Raw genomic sequence first — 11,337 nt, 5'->3', positions numbered from 1 at the left:
GCGTTGTTCCACCGCTACGGTCGAAAATCGCCGGAGCCGATGTTCCATGCGTCCGCTCGCTACGCGCGCTAGAGAGATCCCTCCAGAAGTAGGCAGAGAGGTCTTGGCTCTTCGCGGCTTCTTCCGCCAGGCGGATGGCTTGTTGTTGTGGAGCAGGGACCTCGCTCCGCAGCAGGGCTATACCAGGCTTCTCTACAATTTATATTTGTTTTAGCCCCTGGGGAGCTAGCACATTGCCAGATTATATGGTTGAGGGTCCTTCTCTTCCCACAGTGCTTGCATTTAATGTTTTTTCTATAGTCTGATAATATGCCCAGACAGGGTTTACAAAGTTCCCAGCTTGCAGGCGCCGCCGTGCGACTGCCTCCCTATTGCTTAGACTTTTATCCGATGGTGTCACCAGTCTCCTGCTTAACCTGTAATTCTGAAGAATCTCCGTATAATTTTTCAGACCCATGTTCCGGCAGTCGGGCGGCTCCACATTTACCCGGAAGTAGAGAGCTCGGGCTTACTCGCGGGCCGCTTCTTTGCCAGGAACGGACGTATGTGCAGGGGTGCAAATTAGGCAATTTTTTCTGTTTAATCGTCTACTGGCCAGAATCCTTGCCGCTTCCGGCGAGACCGTGTACCCTTTCCAAAATTTCAAATGGCCGTTTTGCTATCGCCACCATTAGAAGCCGCAACGCCGAAACGGCTGAAGAAGTTGCTATAGCGCTCGCTTGCATCGGAACGCAACCACATTCGTGTATCCGTGAATCTCCTTGTGACGTCACTTCCAGTCATGACGTCATGACCGGATGTGATGTCAGTTATTACTTTCGGTTATTATACATGGCCGGATGTGACGTGATAATGACGTCACACCCGATCATGACATCACGACCGATGACGTCGCCATGTGACGGCTATGAACGTTGCGAAACATCTAACCATTACCATTGGTTACGGATACTTAACCATTACTTGCACTTTCTGAGTACTAGTTAATGTCTGATTAGTGTTAGTTAAACACCCCTTAACTAGTAAGTGATGGTTAGTGATAGTTACGATGACCTCCAAGTGCTTGGGTTCCTATGGGCATCTGCAGCGCCGGCAAAGCTTGGCGCGGGGGTGGTGCAGCTGGCCTTGGCTGTGACGTCACTGCATATCGCTTCGCGTATGCATACCGCATACGCGAAGCTCGGCTCTGACCCTCGTGGTGAAGCTTTTCGCTTCAGAATACGGGATGTTATGTACGAGCTGACCCCGAGGAGGCCAACCTAACAAAATTTGCTGTGGTTTGACCAAGGGCCATCCCTAGTAGAATTGCGGAAGCAACGAATTACGAAGATTTGCTCACCTAAGGCGATCAGCCTCTGCTCGGCTCAGCTTATCCATGGCTGAGTGCTCTTTGTGGCTGTAGGAAGAAGGAAACGAAAAGGCACGGGCCTGCTACTGGCTCTGTCGCTGAGCCATCTTCGCTGATTTATTTATAGGAAGGGAAAGGCGCGGTAACTGTCTCACTTGTTTTTTCTGTGGACACCGCAACCGCGCCGTAAGAGAAGGGAGGAAGATGGGAGTGAAAGTGGAAAGAGAGAAAGAGGAGCCGTAGTGGAGGGCTACGGAGTAATTTCGACCACCTGGGGATCTTTAACGTGCGCTGACATCGCACAGCACACGACGCCTCTTCGTTTCGCCTCCATCGAAACGCAGCCGCCGAGGTCGGGTTCGAACCCGGGTACTCCGGCACAGTAGTCGGGCGTCTTACCACTGCACCACCCCGGCGGGGCCACCTTCGCTGCCTCGTGCGGACAGATAGAGTAGAGAAGGAAAGAAAAGGAAGAGGGAGAGAAAGACGCGCGCCGCAACAACAGCCGTCGTCCACAACCGAAGCGGTGGCGGGTGCAATGACGGCTTACAACACATAAAAATTCGCTGGCAGGCTAGCTTCCGCCGCAAGCGGCGTTGATCTACCAGTCGCAGCCCCGTATGGCCAGGAACTGTGCCGGTACCGGCGCGGTGCCACCCCCGCGCATGCGCAGTGGCTCCGGCGTATCGGAAGAGTAATGACCTCACTGCGCATGCGCGGCGCGGCGGCACCTCCGAGTCACCCCGCCGCAGTGGAATGAATGAATGAATGAATGAATGAATGAAAATTTTAGCCTTGTCAGGAGTGCCTTGCACCGGAACTGGGCCACTACGTATTCTTACTGATTCCTTTGAAGCTTACAAGGAAATCGCTACTCCGGGTTCACAAGATGCAACAGCTACGGCTATACAGCGCCTCCTTAAACGCCACCAACTCGCGACCAGAACTGTCGCTATTCACTGGACCCCAGGTCACTCGGACGAATCAGGGGGCAATGCAGCGGCACACGCCGCGGCTGCCTTGGCAGGTGGGATGTCCACATTTACTTCCCCACCCCCCTTGCTTCATCCTTATTCGACCTTGGGCGGGCAACTCACCCCTTCTCTTGCCCTTATACACTATACTCGGACCAGTCTTCGTAGCCTCAGTCAGCATCGCATGCAGGTGGCCACACCAGACCCACCTTTTACGAGAAGAACCCACCTCACCCGAAGTCAAGAAGTATTTTTGAATAAGCTCATCGCCCATGCGGCTTACACGCCACGTATTATGGCCCGCTGGCGTCAGTATAAGGAGAAAATGATTACGTGCCCCCACTCTAAGACTCTAACCTGCGGTGGCATATCTCATTTACTTTGGGAATGCCCTGCTTTTTCTACTGGACGCCCCGAGATCGAACCCTACCGCCTGAACTACCGCTCCCTTCTAGAAACTGATGCTAACACACAGATGATATTTGCCAAGTATGGCTCGCTTAGTGGCCTGGTTAGAGCAATGTGATTCGAGTGACGACCTAAACAATGAAGATTATGTCTACTCCCCTTTATCCCCATCCATGGCCATGAGCCTTCCCATTCAATAAAGGACATTCAATCAATCAATTTCCACCGAAAAGGAGCCCTTCATCTCCCGCCCCCGGCACGCAGGCCGAGGAGCGGGTCAGGGGGGCCCCGCAGGCTGAGGTCAGGTGAGGTTACAAGCACTCTTCACGGCCTCAGCCACCAGGCGGGTCGCGTGCCACTGAACGGTGGGATCTCCGCTCCGCAGCCAAACCTCCCAGGCTTCTCTACTATCAATGTTAATGCCGGCGCCTGGGGAATCGGCGCATTGCCATATTATATGATCTAGCGTGCGCGGCTGGCGGGGCGGCGGCGGCACTTCAGGCGGCACCTCTGAGCAGTGCCTCCTGGAGAACAGTGCCTGCAGTATGCCTGCAGCGTCGCGCCTGTTTTCATAGTATTGAAATTGGCTGTCTGTTTCGCTGAGGAACTGTGTGGTGGCGCTAGCGTCACGCCCTATACCAATACATGTGTTACGCGCGCGAGAAACATATGCATGTACGCTTTTGCATTCGTAGCCCTTTTTCAATTGTTTTTGTTGGTTTGAAGCACCTTAATTAAAATTCGCGGAAGTTTCCTGCAAGCGACTGCTCCGCTGGCGCGAGGAGCGTCGGTTAGCATGGCTTCCGGATCTCGGAAGCCATGCTGCTAGATAAGAACTTCGCGACATGGCCTCGAGGCGGAGCCAGAATTACACCCTATTGGAAAGGGAGAGGAGAGGGTTTGGCGGGGGCAAAACCCCCAACGCTGCAGGCACGGATAACTCAAGGAGGCACTGCTCCGAGTCACCCGAGCAGTGGAGGTAGTGGAGGAGTCAGCGGCGGCTTCGAACCGGCTCTTCAGCTGTGCTCCGTGTGACGTCACCCGCTCCTCGCGCATGCACACCTTGGCTCATCGAGAGCTCCGCGAAATGGCTCATCGACTAGCGTAGTGTTGTTTTCGCAACAAAACACTAGGTGGAGGTCTCTAGTTCGGGACTCCAGTGACGTCTGCTGCCGCTCGGGATCACCCGAAAAAGGCCCGTCGGGCCTGGAGGTCAGAGCAGCCGAGCAGGGTCGCCTCCCACTTCTCCCGGAGTGGGTTCGGGTGAGGTGGGATAGCGGGATTAGGGGGGGGGGGGCAGGCCCACACGATGTGTTAGATGTCTGAAGACACCGCCCGACAGTGCGGGCAGTTTCCAGAGAAAGCAGGGTTAACATTTTTCAGAGCTGCCGGGAACGGCAATATATTGGTATAGAGACGGAGCAGGAGCCGCTCATCTGCCTTTGAAAGGCTTTTACATGGGCGAGGGTAAGAGCTGTGGCCATATTGGTAGCAATTTGCGATATCTTTGGATGTGTAAGCCGGGTTAGGATAAGCGTCCTGGTCGGAGGAACAGGAGGACACTTCCTGCAGGCGAAAGCGTCGACAGCTTCGTTTCCGCCTGCCTCTGGAGAGCAGGAGACCAAATAATATATCGGTGAGCGGTGTCCCTAATGTAGGAGCTATTTCGAAAGATTCGATAGGCTTCCTATAGATAATGGGTCCAACCCTGCTCGACGTTCCGACAGCCCCCTCACGAGTCGGAAATTATATAATTTGAGTCGGAGTAGGACGCAGCGAATGCTGTGGCGACCTCCTCCGCATGAGAGATGTTACGGGCCTTGAAGCTAGGACCATTGGCTGTTTTCGCCTCGTGGACGACTGCGGCCGCGTACCATTCCCCATTGGGGGCCAGAGGCGTCTGCATAATGAACGCCGGGTTTTAGAACCATAATGGCGTGCCAGAGCTTCCGCCCGCGCTAAGCGCCGGCCAACATATTCATCGTGTCATTTTGGCGAGAACAGGGCATACGCGGAGGGCGCATCTCCATGGCGCTGGAATGCGTACCCGTCGTTCCGTAAGTGCGGCTTTTTGGCTTTTTCGGCAGCCTGTCGATCTTGCTTTCCTGGCTTTTGTGCTCAATCGACGGCAGAAGAGAAGAGGACCACGAGGATACCATTTTTTCGGCAAGTGGGACTTTATTTTGCCATTTTTTGACTTTGTTTGTTCGACGCAGCACGTAGCTGAATTGAGCTTAACGGCGCTAAGCCTAAAACGGCCGACCGGGCCCACGGCGTCCCTACCGGGGGATCGTTTGCCGCTCGTGGTCGTGCGAAAGCTGTGAATCATGGATATTGTGGAAGGAACCACGATTACACCGGAGGAATTTTCGGAACCAGGACAATGGTTCACGAGCGAAGGAGGAAGGTACGTGCCGCTAGAGAAGAGCGGGCAGAAAACTGCGAAACAGCGAGCCAAGGAAAAGCAAGCACGCAGGAAAATGGCGGCCAAGTCGATCGAGCGTCAGCAGACGCGCATTCCAGATGGCGCCGAGAAAATTGTTCTCCGACCTCGTGGAGGCCTCTTACCAAATATGGAACAGCACATCTCACTGACATCATCAAAATGTCGGCGGGGATCAATCCACGCGAAGAGAAGGAAGATATAATAATTCCAAATATGAAGCAGCACTCCGTTCTGGTCATCACTACAAGTGCGGAGAGGAAGCTGAAGTACGTGAGCGTGAAACACCTCATGTTCGACGGTGAAAAAGTGGACACTTCTGCCTACGTGGCCACCCCCGAGCACTGCGGCAAGGGAGTCATCCACGGGGTTCCGCTCGGATATTCTGTTGAAGAAATTCTATACCGCCTAGATCGCAAGGACAACCCCGAGATTCGAGGCGTCCGCAGACTGGGCAAAGATTCCAAGTCGATCTTCATTCTCTTCAAGGAGAAAGAAGTGCCAAGATGGATTTATCTGAACGGGACGCCGCACAGGTGCCAGCTGTACCGCAAAAAATACGAAGTATGCGTCACCTGTGGCCGACTCGGTCATCGCGAGGACGTGTGCCCGGATCCGACGAACGTCAAGTGCCGTGGCTGCGGCCTCGAGAACCCGTCAAGAGAACACAAATGTGAACCAACATGCCAGCTCTGCGGCAAAGGCCATGCACTAGGAGACCCCAAGTGTCGAGAACTTTTCCGCACTCCCTACGAAGTGAAGAAGCGACATTGGGAGAAGATGGACCATGCAGCGACGACTGGTGGGGGACATCAGAGTCGAAAAAGCGAACCGAAAGTAAAAGAAGACTTCGAATTCCGCGAGGACTCTTTCCCGATTCTGGAAACGAAACAAGGCAGACCACCGCCGCCGCCCAGAGACCGCTCCGATTCTTGTGCCAGGAGCCAGTCCAGGGGACGCTCAAGCTCAAGGGATACTGCCAACGCATGGAGACGAGGTAGGAGCATGGAACGTAAGGGTGTGAGTTTTGCGGGCAAGGTCTCCCAGGAAAATAATCACAGGGGTAAACGAGACGAAGAAATTGAGAAATTAAAGCAAATGATCGAAAACTTAACGGGGATAGTCGAATCGCAGCGGTCCGAGATCCAAAACTTAAAGAAATCACAGAGGCAGGCAACACCTCCTCCGCAACAACCCATTAGACAAACGACCTCCCAAGCGGTACGTCAACAGCCGCAGGGACAGGATAAGATGGTCACAGAGCCGTCCCTCCCACCACCGGTGAAACGCAAAATTCAAGACACCGACCCTATTCAGGCTATGGAGAAAAGGATGGAAAATTTGAAAAGGTTAGATGCCAAGATGAGTGAATTTATGAATCATATCAACATCCAAATTCAAGCTGTCCTCGGGGCAGTTCAGAAACAGGCCGAGGAATGCCAAAGGTTAAGGAATGAGATGGCCGCCATAAACGGGTGGCAAGTTGCAACAAAATATAGAACAGGTCGTCTCGCAACTGCAAAATGGCCAGGCGCGCAAATGAAAATCAAATCTGGCAGTGGAACTGTCGCGGCTTCCGGCGCAAGCGGCCGATTCTGCAACAGTACCTTTTGCTATTAGATGAGACTCCATTGGCAATTGCTCTCCAGGAAACCGGGGGGCCCGCAAAATTGTCGGGATATCAGTCATTTCATAGTGTCAGGGGAGAGAAATCCTCGGTCACAACACTCGTGAAAAGAAACATTGCAGCCATTGAACACGATCTAGAGTCGAGAGAGATCGAGAACGTGTTTATAGAAGTTTTAACTGGAAAACAGAAAGACCCTAGTCTATTCATTCTAAATTTATACAGCTCACCCAGGCAAAGGAAGGTGAGGTTCAGAGCTCTGCTTCGCAAGGCCCTCAAAATTTCAAACAACCAGCCACTGTTGATAGTGGGGGACTTTAATGCACATCACCAGGAATGGGGGTACCCGCACTAGTGCCCAAAAGGTAGACAGCTGTGGGAGGATACGCATGACCTATGGCTCACTTTGCACACGGACCCCGAGAGCCCAACGAGGGTGGGCAATAGCGTCAGTAAGGATACATCCCCAGACCTAACATTCTCGAAAAACGTAAAAGGTCTAGAATGGCATAATTCGGATCAAAATTTTGGCAGCGACCACTACATAATTGTCTCCACACTGAGGAAAGGCGTTAAAACACGCCGGGCTCGCGCACCGGCCGTCGTTGAGTGGGATGAATTTAGAGATATGAGGAGGGCTCAGGAACTAGAACCCATCAGAAGCATCGAGGAATGGGCGACGGCGCTCAAATCGGACGTTAGAGAGGCAACAAAATTGCTCGAAGGTGATAACGCCCCGGAGATTGCGGACAGCCGTCTTCTGCATATGTGGGAAGCTAAGCAGAGCATGGAGCGTCGTCTCAAAAAGCAGAAATGGAACCGCAACCTCAGAAGAAGGATTGCGCGACATAATAAGGAAATCGAAGACTATACTTTCAAATTATGCGAACAAAATTGGGACAACAAGTGTGACGGAATGGAGGGGAGCATGAACCTCTCCAAGACTTGGAGCTTCCTCCGGCACTTGTTGGACCCAGACAACTCGAAGACGCAATCTGGTATAAGATTGGCAAAAGTGAGGCACGCTTTCGAAGGGAACGATAACGATTTCATGAACAAATTAATTGAGACGTATGTGGGGGAAACTTCACGAACCCCACTTCCTGACTATGGTGGAGCGCCTAACGAGGCGCTGGACGCCCCCATCACAGAAGCGGAAGTGAGGGCGGAGATTGTAAGACTTAAAACGAAGTCGGCTCCAGGCCCTGACGGAGTAACGAACAAAATGCTCAGGAACCTAGATGATGACTCCATTAGGTATCTAACGGAGTATATGCAGGAATGTTGGGAAAAAGGCGAGCTCCCACAACAGTGGAAGACGGCAAGCATTATTTTAATACCGAAACCAGGGAAGCCTCCTCAACTAGCAAATTTACGACCAATTTCCTTAACCTCATGCGTGGGGAAATTGATGGAGCACGTCGTCCAGACCAGACTGATGAATTTCATGGAGCAGGATGATCTGTGGCCACATGAGATGGTCGGGTTCCGTCCTCACTTGTGTACGCAGGACGTCATGCTCCAAATCAAACATGGCATAATAGACTCAAAATCTAAAGATGCGAAAGCAATTTTGGGGCTCGATCTCACGAAAGCTTTCGACAACGTAAAACATGAGGCGGTCCTGGAAGGGCTGAACAAGATTAATGTAGGTACCAGGACATATCGGTACATCAGGGACTTTCTGACGGGTAGAACGGCCTGCATGAAGTTCCAGACGCTGGAATCCCCCGCAATAGAGCTAGGGAGTAAGGGTACGCCCCAGGGATCAGTGCTGTCCCCCCTACTCTTCAACGTGGCTATGAGGGAACTCCCCGAGCAATTGGCAAAGCTCGAAGGATTAAAATTTAGTATATATGCGGATGATATCACCCTTTGGGTCAACCGGGGAAGTGATTCGTGCGTCGAAAACCTGCTCCAAGCCGCCACCGACATTATAGTCGATTACGCGGCAGAGAGAGGCCTAGCGTGTTCGCCGCAGAAATCAGAATTGTTTATATACAATCCGAAGCACTTAAGGTGCAAGGCACCGTCGGAGATCAGAATTAAAGTGGCGGGTAACGAGGTACCAATAGTCGAGCAAATCAGAATCTTGGGCTTGATTCTCCAGTCACACGGACATAATGGCGAGACCATCAAGAGGCTGGAGAATCACGCGATGCAGACCCTGAGCCTAATTAGGCGGGTGGCCAACAGAGGCCGAGGGTTAAAGGAAAAAAATTTGATGAAACTGATACAGGCCTACATCTTCAGCCGAGTGAGCTACGCAACGCCGTGTCTAGATTTGAAAGCGGTGGAAAAAGAAAAAAATTGAGTCTCTAATGAGAAAATGCGTAAAAAGAGCGCTGGGACTGCCCATATGCACATCCGCAGAGAGACTGATGGCTCTAGGGGTACACAACACATGGGCAGAACTTGTGGAAGCGGTGCGAACCTCTCAAATTGAGAGACTTAGCACCACGAAGACAGGAAGAGTCATTTTGACGAAAGTTGGAATAAATCCGGATAGGGGTCCCACGGTCAAGGTGGAGGTAGCTGGAGAAGTCAGACAAAATTTGGTGATTCTCCCGCTGCCAAAAAACATGCACCCGGAATATAACAAAGACAGGAGGAAAAAACGAGCCGAAGCATTAGAAATTAGATTCGGCGAAATTTCGGAACATGAAGTGGCCTATGTAGACGCGGCGGGAGGTGGTGGCAGTTTCACGGTAGCAACGGTCGTCAGCGGCCGGGGCAATCCCGTGACAGCTGCCACTTTGCGCGGGCGGAGCATAGAAATAGCCGAGGAAACTGCGATCGCGTTAGCTTGCGTCGGAACGGAAGCGAAGTTTGTCATAAGTGACAGCAAAACTGCCATACAAAATTTTAGCAAGGGCAGGATCTCGCCCTTAGCAGCCAGAATCCTAGGCCAGAAAAAGTTGGATAGGAAAATTCAAATAATTTGGACTCCTGCGCACGAAGCCGTCCCCGGCAACGAGGCTGCCCACAAGCTGGCTCGAGATCTCTACCGCCGAGCCGCTACAGGGCCACTTGATGACCGAGGAAGCGGAGAGCGCTTGCTAAAATATGGGGAGATCACGCAGCACTACAGATTGGATCGTAGACTGGTACCCCCACCAGACCCGAAATTAAACAGCAGACAAGCAGTGGCGTGGAGGCGACTGCAAACTTATACATATCCGCACCCGGTTATGGCGAACCACATGTTCCCTGAAGCTAGGAGTGACAAGTGCAATCTTTGTGGGGCGAGAGGGACCCTCGACCACATAATATGGGAATGCCCGTATTCTCCCAGGAGGACGAACAATATAGGCTGTAGAGACACCTGGGAGACCCTGCTGTGCAGCTCGGTCCCTGAGCTCCAGCTCCTACTCGTCCAACTGGCTGAAGAGGCTGCTGGGACCCAAGACCTCCCGGCCTGCCTCTGAGGCGGCGGCACCCGCCCCGTGACCTGCGTGTCGGGGGGTGGGTAGATCACCTTATCTGTTGGACATCAAAGTTTAGTCCATCCATCCATCCGTAAGTGTGGTGTGTTGCAGCGTGGTCAGGTGTCCACAAAACAAGTGTGACAGATACCACGCCTTTTCTTTCCTATGAACCAATTATTAATAATGCGAAAATGGCTATGTCACAGCGCCTCCTTAAACGCCACCAACTCGCGACCAGAACTGTCGCTATTCACTGGACCCCAGGTCACTCGGACGAATCAGGGGGCAATGCGGCGGCACACGCCGCGGCTGCCTTGGCAGGTGGGATGTCCACATTTACTTCCCCACCCCCCTTGCTTCATCCTTATTCGACCTTGGGCGGGCAACTCACCCCTTATCTTGCCCTTATGCACTATACTCGGACCAGTCTTCGTAGCCTCAGTCAGCATCGCATGCAGGTGGCCACACCAGACCCACCTTTTACGAGAAGAACCCACCTCACCCGAAGTCAAGAAGTCTTTTTGAATAAGCTCATCGCCCATGCGGCTTACACGCCACGTATTATGGCCCGCTGGCGTCAGTATAAAGAGAAAATGATTACGTGCCCCCACTGTACGACTCTAACCTGCGGCGGCATATCTCATTTACTTTGGGAATGCCCTGCTTTTTCTACTGGACGCCCCGAGATCGAACCCTACCGCCTGAACTACCGTTCCCTTCTAGAAACTGATGCAAACACACAGATGATATTTGCCAAGTATGGCTCGCTTAGTGGCCTGGTTAGAGCAATGTGATTCGAGTGACGACCTAAATAAACAATGAAGATTATGTCTACTCCCCTTTATCCCCATCCATGGCCATGAGCCTTCCCATTCAATAAAGGACATTCAATCAATCAATCTCTGTAAAACGTGTCCGCAGCCTTTGTGTTGTTCTCAGAAGCGTTCGGATCAAACGAATGGTTATCAACAGAAGATGCTACAAAGAAAATTATGTCGATATGATAAATAGTTACTTAATTAGCGCCAAAAATGTAAAATAAAATAAAATGTTCGTCGACATAGCCATACGACCACGGAACAAGAAACCATTTAGGAGGAGAAACTGCC

Source organism: Amblyomma maculatum, chromosome 4 (assembly GCF_055883805.1).
Source record: "Amblyomma maculatum isolate TAMU_Amacu chromosome 4, ASM5588380v1, whole genome shotgun sequence".
NCBI lineage: Eukaryota > Metazoa > Arthropoda > Arachnida > Ixodida > Ixodidae > Amblyomma > Amblyomma maculatum.
The sequence above is the reverse complement of the archived record's forward strand: the minus strand, read 5'-3'. Positions refer to the sequence as shown.